Raw genomic sequence first — 14,810 nt, forward strand, 5'->3', positions numbered from 1 at the left:
TATTTTTTGTCATTCCTTCAATTCACCTGAGAGGAGACTAAGGGTAGCAAACAAACGGGGCAAATGTAGGGAAGTTGACACTACAGAGTATATTGCCACAGTGTCCAGGAATAAGAATGTTAAAACATTACTATTTTTCACCATTTTTATCCAAGAGGAGACTGTGGGCAACAAGAAAATTTAGCCCCACAACTAAGGGTAAACTGTGGAGTTTAATACTGCCAGGCTCAGGATCTTTGTGTATTTTTTTTTAATTTTTGTCATTATTTTCAAATTTTATCCAAAAGGAGACTGAGGGCAAGACCACTGAAATAAAGTGGAGACTAATTATAAATATACATATTTATAATACTTTGCAGTGAACTACTGGTTAGCACATATGCCTCACAGCTCTGAGGTGGCGGGTTTGAATCCGGGCTTGTCTGCGTGGAGTTTCCATGTTTTCCCTGCGCCTGCGTGGGTTTTCTCTGGGCAGTACGGTTTCCTCCCACATTCCAAACATGAGTTTAATTGAACCTTCTAAATTTCCTATAGGTGTGATTGTGAGACACCAATATGTCATTGTCCAAACACCGACGTTGACCTTGCACTTCACTCCCCTTGACCATGACGTCATTCCTAAGGCACTTAATTAGTCACTGAATGGAGCACAACCGCAAAAAAGACAGCAGGCTGATTTGGGGGGAAAAAAAGACCTGGTCTTCTCAACATCTGCTGCTTGCTCCTTTTCGTGTGGAGTCGAGGACCATAAAGTTTGGATGCTGACTTGTTCTGTCTGTCTGTCCGTCTCTCTCTCTCTCTCTCTCTCTCTCTCTCTCTCTCGCCGCGTGTCTCCGAGCCGCGGGATAGCGACCGCTCGCTCGCTGAACCGTGATCCACTTCAAAGTCAATGCGAGCGAGTTGAAGGAGTGTTTTAGAAGCGTGATGTATAGCGGGCCGGACCACAGGGGTCACACCTTAGTGTGCCCACTGAGGGCTTTAAAGGACCCATCTCTTCCTCACACATACGCAGGCACACACACACAAATCATTTACTCAACGGTAGATGGGTGAGGCCGCAACACATTTTTGGACACACTATGTGGTGGATGTTTGTTTCTGTTCGGTCCCATTTTAAATCCATCTACGTTGCTACTAGCCTCATCCTAGCTAATTGCTAAGCTAGTTTGTTTCTCAGGTCCAGCGTCCATGTTTGAGAACTTCCTTTCATCTGTTGCTAGCACAGGACATGTAGCTTGACATTTGCATTGTATTGTTTTAAATTGTCTTTTTTTTGTGTGTGTGCTATCTTTAATACTTTGGGCAGTGTTTACTGTATTTTAAATATTTTAAATAAACCTTGACCTTGATTTATCCACCTATGTACCATCTATGACTAGTATGAGTGACAAAATAAACAAATGAATACAAAAAAAGTAAAAAAAAAACATTTTAATTAAATAAACTCTAAAGAAATAAGTTTAAAAAAAAGACTAAATAATTACCTTTAAATATGCAGAAAAAAGACTAGTATAATCAACCAAATTAAAAAAAGAAAATATTAAATAACTTCAGTCAAAAAAGGCTCTTGTAAATAGCTTAGTAAATACAACTAAGTAAATTAGTCCAAAAAATACTTTTATAATTGACTAAATAAAAATGAAAAATACCATTTAAATAACTTAATTGGTAAAAAAAAAAATAGTATAATTGACTAAATAAAAAAGAAAAAGAAAATCCAAATAACTTAAAATGTCAACAAAAAAAACGAGTATAACTGACTAAATAAATAAGTAAAAAAGTGAGGAAACTGACTAAATAAATAAATACTGTATATAAATAAAAGTAATTGTCAATCTGGTTTTGATTTTGCTTCTTTTTTGTGTGTGTGTGTGAAGTCGTTCCAGATTTCCCATCAAAGTCACAAATCTACTGCTAAAAATGTCATTTCTGCAGCAGTCGAGGTGTATCGGACCATCTAAGCAGACCGCCAAATGTTTAGTGGGAGAAATCGTAAACCTCATAACAAGTGCAATTTCGCCTGATGTGTTTGTTTGTATACGTGTATCTCACTCACGCCGTTGCACACACTTAGCAAGCATGTTTCTTGCACATGTTGTTGCCATGCACTAAAAGTATATGATCGGTATAGACTTACACAGCCGGGCGGTCCCTCCGGGCTCGTGACTGCAGGTCTTAACTACCCCGGACCACATGTTCATGAGCTCACTCTGCAATGCCCGCAGCGTTTTTTGGCTAAATTGGCTAAATGTATGCAGTTGTGTATGGCCATGCCAAAAGCAACACACAGCCTCTTGACAATCATTCAACTGGAAGAGGTTGATTCAAGCTTATAGAATACGAAATCTGGACCAAATGAGCTGGAATATTTGTACTCTCTGCTTGCTGCTTTAAAATGGGAAAATACACGCTGATGCACAAGTGACTGCAATATTGGCCACTCGAATGACCATTTGGCTTGAAAAAACATCACCTGTCTTCCAGAGGAGTGATGCCATTTCAGTTAACCCCCAGTGACCCCACGTATTTGCAGTTCAACATTCACAAATTTACCTATTGGTGTTTTTTTTTTCCGCCTGCGAAAACAATCCCTAGCCCATTTTTAGTGCTCTTTCTGAAAGGCCCAAGATGACACCAAAGCCCGACCTAATAGGAAAGTAGCTGCCAAGAAATTATGTGAGACATCTGGACTGACAGAAAAGTTTTTTCAAAATTAAATAATCTTCAAACTGTTTAACTTTATGGGTAATGTTGTAAAATTAATTTGAAATGATGTTACAGTAAACTGATTGTAAACTGTGGTCTGTGAAAGAGTCAATTGTGGTATGAACATTTTTAGTCAAGAGTCAATTCGCAGCAGGGCTTAAAGCAACATCAACAATGAGGGTTTTTTTTGTTTGTTTTTTAGCACATTGGGTGATGAGTATTTTGTCAATGCTGACTTGAGTCGCAGCTCTCTTTGTGAGGTTGTCGGTTTTATTTTGGTAACTTCCTCTTTCATTTGTTCCTTTTCCGGTCAGGTTAGCTGAGAGTTCTGGCACTCCTACAGACACGTTTCTTTTTGTGGACTAAATTGACTTCAATTTTCTGTTTTTGTGAGTGGTGTCGTACAGAAAAATCCATATGTGTACACTGTTTGACTAGTAGTAGCCCTGAATGACGATGTAGTTGCTATGCTAGTGTTAGCGCTAGCTAAACGAGCTAGATTGGCTACTTGCGCTTGTCACGTGATCAAAAGGTGGGTTTTAACGTTTCGTTTTCCACATGAGATGTTTAATAATGAACAGAAAATACGTTACAGTGGCAAATATATGCTTGTATGACAGTTAGTAGTGGTAAATACTAAAATATGTCTTAATGTTTGACTGTGAGAAAGCTTCCTTTTTCAACAAATCTTGAGCTTTCAGTAATTGTTCCATTCAAAAATTGTTTAATTGAAATGTAATTTTTTTAATTTATTTTTTAATCATTTTGAATTAATTTGAATCGTTAAATATATTTTCTATCATCTGTCCTTTTTAGCAGTCAGATGTTGGATGTTAGCATATTGTTCGGGGTAACATGACCACAGAAGCTGTTCAACAATGCCAATAAAAGGTCACTAGGTGACTGTAGTGCTTTGCAAAAACCCTCCTGTTCCCTCTCCATTATTTATTTCATTCTTGTCTTATTATACAGAAAACAGATGACGTTTGACTATTATTGCGAATTTGACACACGCCTGATTATTGTGGATTTCCTTCCTTTCTCCATTACCAGGTGGTTATAACAGGACTTCAAGGCTTCACTCCAAACACCCGTAAGTGGCGGCCATTGCCTCCTATGCTGCTTTTGTACGTCACTCATATCTCACTCACCTGAAACATATGCTTTGATTGTTCCTCTCAACCCAGATCCACATGCACAAAAGCTGTGCTGTTGCATCCGGCCACCAGAGGGGGCAGACAATGTGCCCCCATCACCACCTGGTTACCCCCACTGGCTTTGGACTAAAGCCTCCGGATGTTGCATGGACACAATGAGGCAAGCAGACAAACTGATGTGATGATAGCATACAAAAGCTCCTCTTTCATTTGGATGATGCGTTTGGGAGATACAAAGAGAATTATTTTATTATTTGTATATTATTTCTGCACGGAAATGCACGGAAGATTTCAATGAATGAGCGCACCGGAGGAAACTTTGTGTATGAAATAATTATTTTGTTTGGGGAACTTAACAGGTCAAAATACATTTCTGGATGTCGTAGGTGTGGAACGGCACACCAAAAATCCCTGTTGGGTACATATCTTGTTTTTAAGGTTCAGTATATTTTTAGTACAGCAAAGTAACAAAATGCAAATAATAAAACATATTATATTTGGTGGAAACAGAAACAAAGTGATATGAAAAAAGTTGTGTGGTGGTGGTGGTGGTGGTGGTGGTGGGGGGGGGGTGCGAAAGGAAGAATTTGATGGTCGCTGTTGATATATATCCGCTGCTTGATGGGCTTAGTCCAAAATGGATGCCCCTTCAGAAACAATCATACATTTGTGCAAGAAAGATTTTTTTTTTAGGTTAACGTGTGCGCGGCAAAAAAACAACAACAACAAAACATTTTGCTGCTCGTTGAATTTTTTTGTCTACAGATGGAGGCAGGCTGGATAAGGCCCAGGCTCCCCATCCCGTCAGCTGTCCTCTTGCACGCCACCGCTGACAATGTCCATTTGGCAAACCCTGGAAAACCCTTTTGTCTCCACAAGGGGGCATACATTCCCCATACAAATTCCAATGATCTACAAATTACGCCAATACAAAACCAATTCACGCACCAATTTTTGGGGGGAGGGATTGGTCCGTGGCCGCCCCTGAGAATGTCACCCTGTGTGGCCGCACATATCGCACATACCAAAAACCGCCACTGCCTGTGAATTTTTATTTGCTATCAGAAATGCAAATGTCATACAAGTAGCCTTTCCAGTGGCCTTTGTTGCATCAGAATAACCTTCAGGCCTCAAATTATTTCTGAGAAGAACGAGCCTTGAAAACACACACACACAGAGTTCCCACCCCCAGCGGAGCAGGCCCCGGTCCCTAACAAGCGGCTGACACATCAAAGCAGATCGTCCAGGAGGGAAGTCCGTCCGGGAGGGTCTGGGGGAATCACGGGAGACAAAGGAAGCGATTAAGAGATAAGGATCACTTCAAGATATGACATTTCATCCTGGCCAGATCCGGTAGACATGTTGTATTCAGGGAGCAGAAGGAGGAGGGGGGGGCTAACCCCCCCACCCTCCCCCCCTCCATCCACATGCTTGTAGACAAATAACGCTAGCCAGGAAGACTCAAACAAAACCTTTTTCCCTTAAATATAATTTAACTACACACAATAGGGGTGAATTTGAGTTTTAAAAAAAAGAAGAAGAAAAAGACGTTTTTCTGTGGGCTTAATTGCCTCTGCGTCGCCTTACGTCTCCGGTTTCACGCTGTCGCTTTCAGCCAAGGGCGCAACCCACCTGAGATCGGCACACAAAAGAGTCGGGCTCGGAACACAGAGGGAGTTTGTTTGCAAATAAACACGGCTGCGCTCCAAACACCGCCTCACCTCTTTTGTTATATGAATAGCTGTCGGCCTGTGTCAATCATTTGTTGAATGTATCGCACTGTATCACAAATTCTCTTTTGTTTGACAATTATTGCGACTCACAGCTTGTCTCATTAGGGGTCATCACAGCGAGTCACAAGTTTACTGATACAACTCACCCATGTTTTTTTTTTTTAGGCCTGGAGCTACAAAGGCTGATTATTGGGCCACTGGCCGTGAATTGAGCCCGCACCGTTTGCACAAAAGCCAACTGCATGTAAGTCTACCATTACAGTACCTTTATTGCGCTTATACTGTATGACAGTTACAGTCTTCGTTTCTTCTTCAGTAAGTATGCAAAAAACGTTTTTGCAAATCGGAAACTCATTATTTCTAGCGCCATGATTTTGTGTTGATTGTTAGTTTTATTTTATTTTATTTTATATTATTTTAATGTTATGTTTTATTTTATTTATCTATTTTTACTTCCAGTTCCATTATTTCAATAGCGAAAACTATAAATCATGGTCAACTTATTTTTACACTCGTATGACAGTCAAGCATGTAAATTGGATATTATATGGTATTTAGACAACCTTGCATAAATCAAAGATGAGGGCAAAGAGTGTTGAGCGTGCTCCAGTAAGTGCCGGGGGTCCGTCACAGGTCCACACCTGTCGAGTGGGCGAGGCGAACGCTCTTAGAGCAGCGCAGCGCCCGCCATCTTTTCATAAGCCGTATCTAATGAAACCGCTCGGTGTCCGAGGAAGGAAGAAAAGAAAGACCCACCGCGGGGACACCCTGCCCTGCCCAAAATTACACCTCGCGCCCGCCCGCACAATAGAAGCGAATTCCGTCGGCGCAGCGACAGAAACACTTGACACCAAATTTTCAACTACCGCCGCAGTGGAAATTTCCACCACGGATCCTTCCTCATTCGAGGATTGTCGTGGGAGACAGGGAGGGGCCGGCGAGGGGGTCACATAATCAAGCACCCCCCTCCCTGCCAACGCTCCCTTTTTTTGCACTTTATTTGGGAACAGTTGTCAAGATGGAAATATCTAATACTCTTGCTAATCACTCAGGCAGCAATTACGGTTATTAAGCTTTCATTGAGAGCCCCCCCCCTCCCCCCCCAAAGGCTTGAGTGTGTTTTCTCACACCTTTTGACAGGCCCCATTACAATTTACACTTGCTTTTGTACAGTGTAACCTTGTAACTTGACCACCATCTGTTCCAGGATACAATATTCCATTTCACTGGCATGACCAAATTCATATACCCTCTACTGTACATCAACGATTTCCAACATGTAAGGGAAATGATCCAATTTTATTTAATTGGTCCAGAAATTATTATATATTTTTCACTTGCCACATTAATCATTAATGGTGGAAAAAGTTTAGAATTAATTTATCTTGGTTTATTTTTTATTTATATATATATTTTTTTATTATTATCATTTTTTTTTTACTGTATATCACAAAAACCTGGTATTTGGAAAAGGGGTGTGTAGGATTTTTTATATCCACTATAGGCAATAAATAAAAAACAAACTATAAACAGTAACTGTGACATTGCGTGCGATTACCGCCTCGGCGAGGTCAAACGTTTACGTCGATGAAAATTCGGCGCCCCTCCCGTGGCTGACGTGCCAGTGTGTGTCTGTGCGATGACTGGCTGGGGGGTCGATGAGTGTAGGGGGTGTTGTCAAAGGTGCCACCCAGATAACCCCTACAGACGGACAACGAGATGGCTCTAAAATTTCAGGCCTGCGTTTTGTGAAAACGATACACGGATTAGTGTAGTTTTTGTGTGTGTGTGTGTGTGAGAAGCCCGAGCGGGTTGAAGAGCAGCCGTTTGTTGTCTTGTCTTGCATTCTGTATGCTTGGAAAGATTTTTTCCGTAACGTGAATCAAATGTCACAGTTGATGGCGGTATTGTGTGGTTACTTGTGTCCAGGGGCGGAGTTAATGGTGGACACCCCACTGGCCACCCAGGAGAGGATTGTGATTATTGTGATACTGTGGTGCAGAGGAGAAACATTTAGAATTGTGAATAGTGTCATTTCGTTTCTTAGATATGATTCAAATTGGCCGTATGATTAATCACCGATTAGCTGTTAGCTATAGCGAATCTGTGCATGACGTAGTAGATTTCGAGAGTACACAAAGAAAAAGGCAATATCTAGTACATTTACTCAACTCAACATTAGTTATAGAGCCATTTAAAAACAACCATAGCTGAATACAAAATGTTTTTCATGAAGTGAAAATTAAACAAAGACAGTTAAAGGGATACTTGACTCATTGAGCCATTTTCAGCAGTAAAAAGTTAGATTTTTTTGTATACAATTAATACCTTTAAAAACGATTTTTTTCCACTTGCTGTCAACTGAAGATGACATCCAATGACAACCAATCAGGGCTCACCTGTTTTCTGGGTTTGGCCAGCAAACTGAGCCCTGATTGGTCGTTACCTACTTCCTCAGCACAGGTGATGTCATCTTCAGTTGAGAGCAAGTGGAAAAGTTTGTTTTTAAAGGTATCAATTCTACATGAAAAATAATGAAGTCAAAACAAAATAAAAAGACAAAATATTAACTTTTTACTGCTGTAATGGCTCAATGAGTCAAGTATCCTTTTAACACAGTAAATTAACTCATTCACTGCCATTGACGGCTATAAACGTCAAAAATTCATTTCAACTATTTCTATTAGTTTAACATTTGTTCCCACTTTTGTTAACAAGTATGAGTATGAAAACCTAGATTTTTTTGTATTGTACATTTAGAACAGATATGAAATTTGTGATTAATCGCGAGTTAACTAGTGAAGTCATGCGATTAATTACAATAAAAAATTGTAATCGCCTCTTGCCCCTCATTTTTAATAATCTTGTTTTTTTTAATGGATTTATGGCAGTGAATGACAAAGACTGTAAAAAAAAAATGCTGATTCGAAAGCTATAGAATAAAAATGAAGTTTTTAAAAATCTGCAAATAACTTACGCCCATTCAATTGCTTTAACTCGTACCTCAAAACACCACTGTATGCTTTTCAGTTATGAATGGTCACGTTTACACTTTACTATCCTCTGAAAAACATCATTTCATGCCATGATGTTTTATCCAAAAGGATTTAGTTCCACTTTTGTCATCAGACAAAACACTTGACTGAACCACTTAGTGGTGTTGTGTCACCATATCAAGAGGACAATCACGTGACTCATGACTCGTGCCCCCCCGGCTCAAACCAGGCCAGTCCGGATCATTTCCCTTTGTTCCTGTCGGGAGGTTTACTATCAAATAAACACTCTGCTTTTTACGGTGGGACGTCCAAGTAAAAAAGCTTTTTGAAGACTTCACCCGGTCAATTAGGTGAGCAGTGTCAATAGACCCCGCTGCATAATGACTCACCCGTTATGGCGTGCGAACGAGCACTTACAGGAGACCGAGGGGCACGTCACAAAGGAATGACAAAGCCCTCGATCTGTTTTTAAGGACTCCTACTGCAATTGACCTCCCCCCACCCTCTTAATTCTCTTCACACACTCTCGCGCTCGTCTTTCGAGTTGCTGAATTCTTGGCAATCACGTGGCCGATGACACTTTGGGACTCGAACCGTCATGTTGCTAAATGTGATGTACTGTACGTCCATGGGTGCATTTTAAGAGCAACACTAAAAGTGTTTGCAAACACGCTTTGGCATCCATTAGTATGGAGGAACCAAACTGCCCAAATTCAAAATAAATAAATGACTAAATAAATAAATAAATCAATGACTAAAAGTGAAAATAAAAACACATATAAAAAATATAATTCAAAAATGTAATCCCAAAAAATTCATATCAATGGAAATATGTATATATATATATATATATGTATATATATATATATATATATGTATATATATATATGTATATATATATATATATATATATATATATATATATATATATATATATATATATACATATATATATATATATATTTATATATATATATACATAAATAAATACATTTGTATTTAATTTTTGAATATTTTTTACATTTGTTTATATTTTCACTTTTTGTCAATTATTCATGAATTTATTTGTTTATTTATTTATTTTAAATGTGGGCAGTTTTGCTCCATACTGCCAGGATAATAAACAAATGACTAAAAGTGAAAATAAAAACAGATATTAAAAAATATATATAATTCAAAAATTAAATACAAATGTATTTATTTATGTATATATATTTTTTTTGTTGTTTTTATTTATATATATATATATGTATGTATGTATGAAAATATATTTAAAATTTAATTTTCGAATTATATTTTTTAGTCATATATTTATTTTTTTAATTTTGGCAGTTTTTGTCCTCCATACATTAACAGGAGGTTAAGTGCTTGCCAAAACAACAGGTGGCGCTTGAAGATCCTATGCGGCCATTTCAGATATGTAATACGTCTGAAGAAAGTAAAATATCAACACAAAAAAATTCTTCTGATAAAAGTGAAAAATCATAAAATGCCATGTTGTTGTATCCATTTGTTAACGAGCAGCTCCTTTCTTGTTCTTGGAGAATTGACTCTGCTAGGTCTGCAACTAGCAGTTATTTTTCCAATTAATCGGCGGACTGGATAAAAACACTTTACCCTCCATCCCCTTAATCAAAACAGGACATCATTTCAAATTGACAAAATAGAAAATGGACGTACATAAATTGATTATGATTCAGTTGTTGGGTTGGTCTGTAAAATGTCATAAAATAGGCAAAAAAAATGCAGATCGTTTTCCAAAGTAAAAGCAGATTGTTGCAAATGTCTTTTTTGGATTGAAAACAGAGAAATTTGGAACTATTTGCTGGTGAAAGACTGAAATTCAGAGGATTTGGACAAGCTAATGTTGCTAAATGGTTCATTGAGCAAAAAGTTTTCGATTAATCTGATCATCGATCACCTCTCGACTCTACATTTGCTTTTCGGACCTCGGACTGTTTTTTAATCATGGAGCCCTGTATTTGTGTTTGTTTGCTTTCTGGTATAAAGAACAAGGGAAGTCAGGATTTTTTTTTTTTTTACATGATTGGAGGGAGCGTACCCAGTAATATCTTTATCAGGATTTGGACACAGATGTAATGGTTTGGGTGATTAATTGACTTTATTGTTTGATTAATTTGTATTTACTTGTCAGGATTATGTTTTTTTCGGCTTCCGTAGATCAAAGTGCGTCTCCGCTGCTATAACTAAGCTAATTACCGAACCATGAGTTTTTTTTGCTGCATACCGTTGACACTTCATAGTTTTTAGGAACGAGAAACAGACTTTTTGCATGGACGGAAAGCCCAAAACACATTTGGAACTTACCTGCCTTTGGTAAACTCAATGATCTTACATAAACATCCCTCTTCGGGCCTTGAAACGAACATGCATGTCGTCTTTGTGTGGAGTAGCAGGATAATGAACAGGCAGACAATTACCATAACTAGCTGATGTTATCGCCACTTCAGGGGTTGGAGGGCTTGGGGGGGGGGGGGGGGGGCAGTTGAAATGTTGTAATTGCACTGTCAACCACCCAACTGGCCCCCAACGCCGAGCTTGTTCCCGGACACATCGCCATGTATGTTCCTCCTCCCACTTTTTTTCTCCCCCCTTTGGCCTTTAGCCACTTCAAAATGAAATTCTTCTTCTTCTTCTCCCTCCTTTTTCTCTCTTTTTGACACTAATATGCAAGGCATCAAAGGGACGCCCAGTGGCCATTAGATGCCCCCCCCCCCAAACCCCCTACCCTAGAGACTCCCTATATGTGCTCTAGGAGTACAAACTAACAAACCTAGCTTGGTATTAGCGAAATTCAACTCATTTTTGTGACAAAAACATGTCAGTGAAATAAATGGCATCTCTCTGGCGACAGGGCAAAATGCGGGGAGCAGATGCAAGACGTTAAATGCACTTTGCAAACTTATTGTAAAGCAAAATTATGTTTTTATTTGTTTGTTTGTTTCAAAGCCTCCACAAAAGTATTCAAACGAAAAAAACAAAGGACAAACAAGTCTACTGAATAAAACCATTTTTAAAGAAAAAAAGAGCGAGAGTGACGATGATGACGTTGACTCGGGAAGTCTGTCGAATGAATAATATTGAGTTCTCATTAAAAAAAAAAAAACAATAAAAAAATTAAAATAAAATGTGTTTTAGTGCGCAATCAGTTTAGCCCACCATATATACACACAGTCAACTACCCTGAACTCACAAATTATTTATTTATTTACTTATTTTATGACTATTATTTTTCGTTTTGATTATGTATTTTATTGTGACTCGCTGCTGCTTTTTCTTTAATTTTTATTTAAAAAAATTTTTTTAAATTTTTTTTCTTTTTATTTATTTATTTATTTATTTATTTATTTATTTATTTATTTTGACTCGCTGCTGCTATCGAGAGATGCAACCAAACAAAATGTCATTGTATTTTACAATGACAATAAAGCTTATCTTATCTGAATAAATTCTAGTAAAATTAAACATTTTGAGATGCACGCTTTTAATGTTTTAAATTGTGTGAGTTTGTATTTTTACCCAAAGCACAATGTTATGTTGCTTTTGGAATTTGGAGATACATGATTTTCATGCTTCAAATTTACGTTTATATTTTTACGTATAACTCAACATATTTTTTTGCTTTTCGACAAAAATATATTTTTAACATGTACAAAACGTGCACCATCAAAACGTATGTGATGTAAATTCATCATAAAATGTCATCTAATATACAATAAGTTGCCACAAGAAAAAAAATACTGTCTGCTTGGCATCATACCACAAAAACAATTATGTTTTTATGTTTTTATTAGACACTCAATGTTGAAAACATTCACGATGCTGGGTGGAAAAAGTCTATGTATCTTTGGATTTGAGCCTCGTAGTTGCAAATCCAACCTGCACAACCAATCCGAAAGAATGTTGAACCATTACATTTGACAAAACGTTCTCAGTTCAGCAATATCGATGGGACGTCTGGTGTAAATTGCTCTCTTGAGGTCCTGCGGCATGTAAATTAAGATCAGGACTTTGTGTTGGCCACTTTAAGGTGTACTTTCTTCTGCTGAAGTCATTCAGGTTGTTGATTTATTTCTGTCCTTTGGTTACCGGCCTGCTGCATCACTTACTGTGTCTTCTGCCAATCTTCAATTGGCAATCAGATGTTATGTACAACTGAGAAAGGTTCAGTTGTCGATCCAGTCCAGGCCCTGAAGTAACAAAGCGATCACAAACCACGATGCCAACCTCCGCCATGCTGAGTTGGAGTCGCAAATTTTACGACTTGCTTTGGCAAAAAATGTATGAAAAAATCGACTTGACTTTGATTGACTTTTCTCCATGACTTGACAAAGCATTCTGTTTACTTTGGAAATCTGCTTTGACAAAGATGAATTTTATGTGTTTATTATATTTTTGATGAAACAAAGAAAAAGAAAAGAGCAACATTAACCGTTTAAAACTCGAAGATAAGAAATCATCTGTCCGGCGCGGGTAAGCTAGCTGTGCGAACTGTGAAACTAAGCTAGCTCAATGAGCTTGAGACTTTAGCCCATCGACAGTTCGTCAAGTATTAACTAAATTTGACAATAACGTGATAGATAAGATCTCATTGAGTATAATCTTGCAATCTTTTTTTTTTTTTTTAAGCACATAGATTTCACTTTAGTTATGCATTCATCTCATACTGTTAAGTTGCTGTTGGTTGAATTTTTTAGAGAAACGATCATTTAGAATCTTCCTCCACGCACTGCGATCTCCTTGTCTTCTGCGCAGTCACTCGTCTTTGCACGACAGCCACTCCTAGCGTCAGTAGCTAAACTGTTGAACTTTACCCATTGACAGAGACACTTGTGAGAGCTGTTTTGCAACGGTGTACAACAGACAATGCTTATTGAGCATCGCAAACTGAGGTTTGCGTTTATCGGGTGGGACAGCTTGAACCAACACCTCCGCCATCTTGTCACATTGATTCGACTCGAGGTTGGCTGACTCCTGCCGCCAATTAGCTCTTGCAGAAGTCATTAGTCCTGGGACCACAAACTTTTTTTTTTTTCACACTGCTAAAATAAAATGAAACCATAATTATTTGCGTGGGATTTATTTAAGACCAGTACGTTTCTCTATTGCTGTAACTTGAAGATCACGTTCCGTTTTTATGGCCAATTTATGCAGAAATCGAGAGTTCTGCTTTTCTTGGGCAGTGGTATGTGTTCACATTAAGATATCGTTGTTGTCTAATGAAAAGCATGGAGTATTAACATATCTTGTGAGTTTATATTTGTATCCCATTTCAGCAAAAAAAAACAAAAAAATAAACTTAAAATCATACATTTTGGAGTGATTACCGGTCACTTTTCACTGCAATAATACCAGGACTTCCTTACGTTTTATTTGCATTTCAGCCGCTCATATTTTCGTATTTTAATTCACAGAGTCAGGGGAGCGGCACGGCTCAGTGGTAGAGTGGTCGTCTTCCAACTGTGAAGTTGTGGGTTCGATCCTTAGCCCTTGTGACTACGCCGAAGTGTCCTTGAGCAAGACACTGAACTTCGATTTGCATGGCGGCACCCGACCACCGGTGTATGGATGTGTGCGTGAATGTGAAATTTTGTTCAGTTTTGGGCATCATATGGTGGAGATAAAGCGCTATATAAAAAGCAATCCATTTATCTTTTTTTATTAAATTTTTTATAAATTTGTATATATTTGTAAATACTCTACTGTACATTTTTTCTCCTCTCTCTGTCACATGATCCGTTAGTGTGTTCAATATAAAACTTGCCAACATTATTAATGTAATTATGCAAATGTAGTTAAAACATTTCTGTAAAAAGTATTGAGTATTGGAATTCTCACGCATTTCAATGAATGGTTTGTGATCAAAACAAAGTGCAGCGGTGGCCGATGACATGATGTACACGACCCGCTTCAAAACAATGCAGAGCTGCCGGCAATGCCCCCCCACCCCCCTCCACCACCCCAACCCCATTAGCCCCCCTTTCCAGCAGCAGTTCAAAGGAGCTGCTCTCTGCAAACATTATCATATAATTTGGGCCAGCCGTCGGCTTGTAAATAAGTCATGTCGAGGCCCATTGTGTGGCGGGGGCACAGGTTGGAGACAGGCGTCTTTGCTGTTGCCGGCACGAGACAAAGGCAGGAGACAGAGCGTCTAACCTTTTGATTCTTCAGAGGATCACGTCAGCCCGGGACACATC

General features: G+C 38.5%; 1 long non-coding RNA gene across 2 annotated transcripts in view; it reads left to right on the top strand.

Annotated features, from left to right (window-relative positions):
• The first annotated feature begins 2,989 nt into the window (after positions 1–2,989).
• Positions 2,990–14,810, top strand: part of LOC147162745 (uncharacterized) — a 44,808-nt gene continuing 32,987 nt past the window's right edge. Inside the window, exons 1-5 of one of the 2 annotated variants that reach the window (XR_015097084.1) lie at positions 2,990–3,238; positions 3,760–3,799; positions 3,894–4,023; positions 5,762–5,840; positions 14,028–14,598. This is a non-coding gene — a long non-coding RNA (uncharacterized LOC147162745). Of the gene's footprint in view, positions 3,239–3,759; positions 3,800–3,893; positions 4,024–5,761; positions 5,841–14,027; positions 14,599–14,810 lie in introns of those variants that run through there. The other variant, XR_015097085.1, reaches the window with a different exon arrangement.

This window comes from Leptonotus elevatus, chromosome 14, assembly GCF_054856555.1.
Source record: "Leptonotus elevatus isolate MCC_2025b chromosome 14, RoL_Lele_1.0, whole genome shotgun sequence".
Taxonomy (NCBI): domain Eukaryota; kingdom Metazoa; phylum Chordata; class Actinopteri; order Syngnathiformes; family Syngnathidae; genus Leptonotus; species Leptonotus elevatus.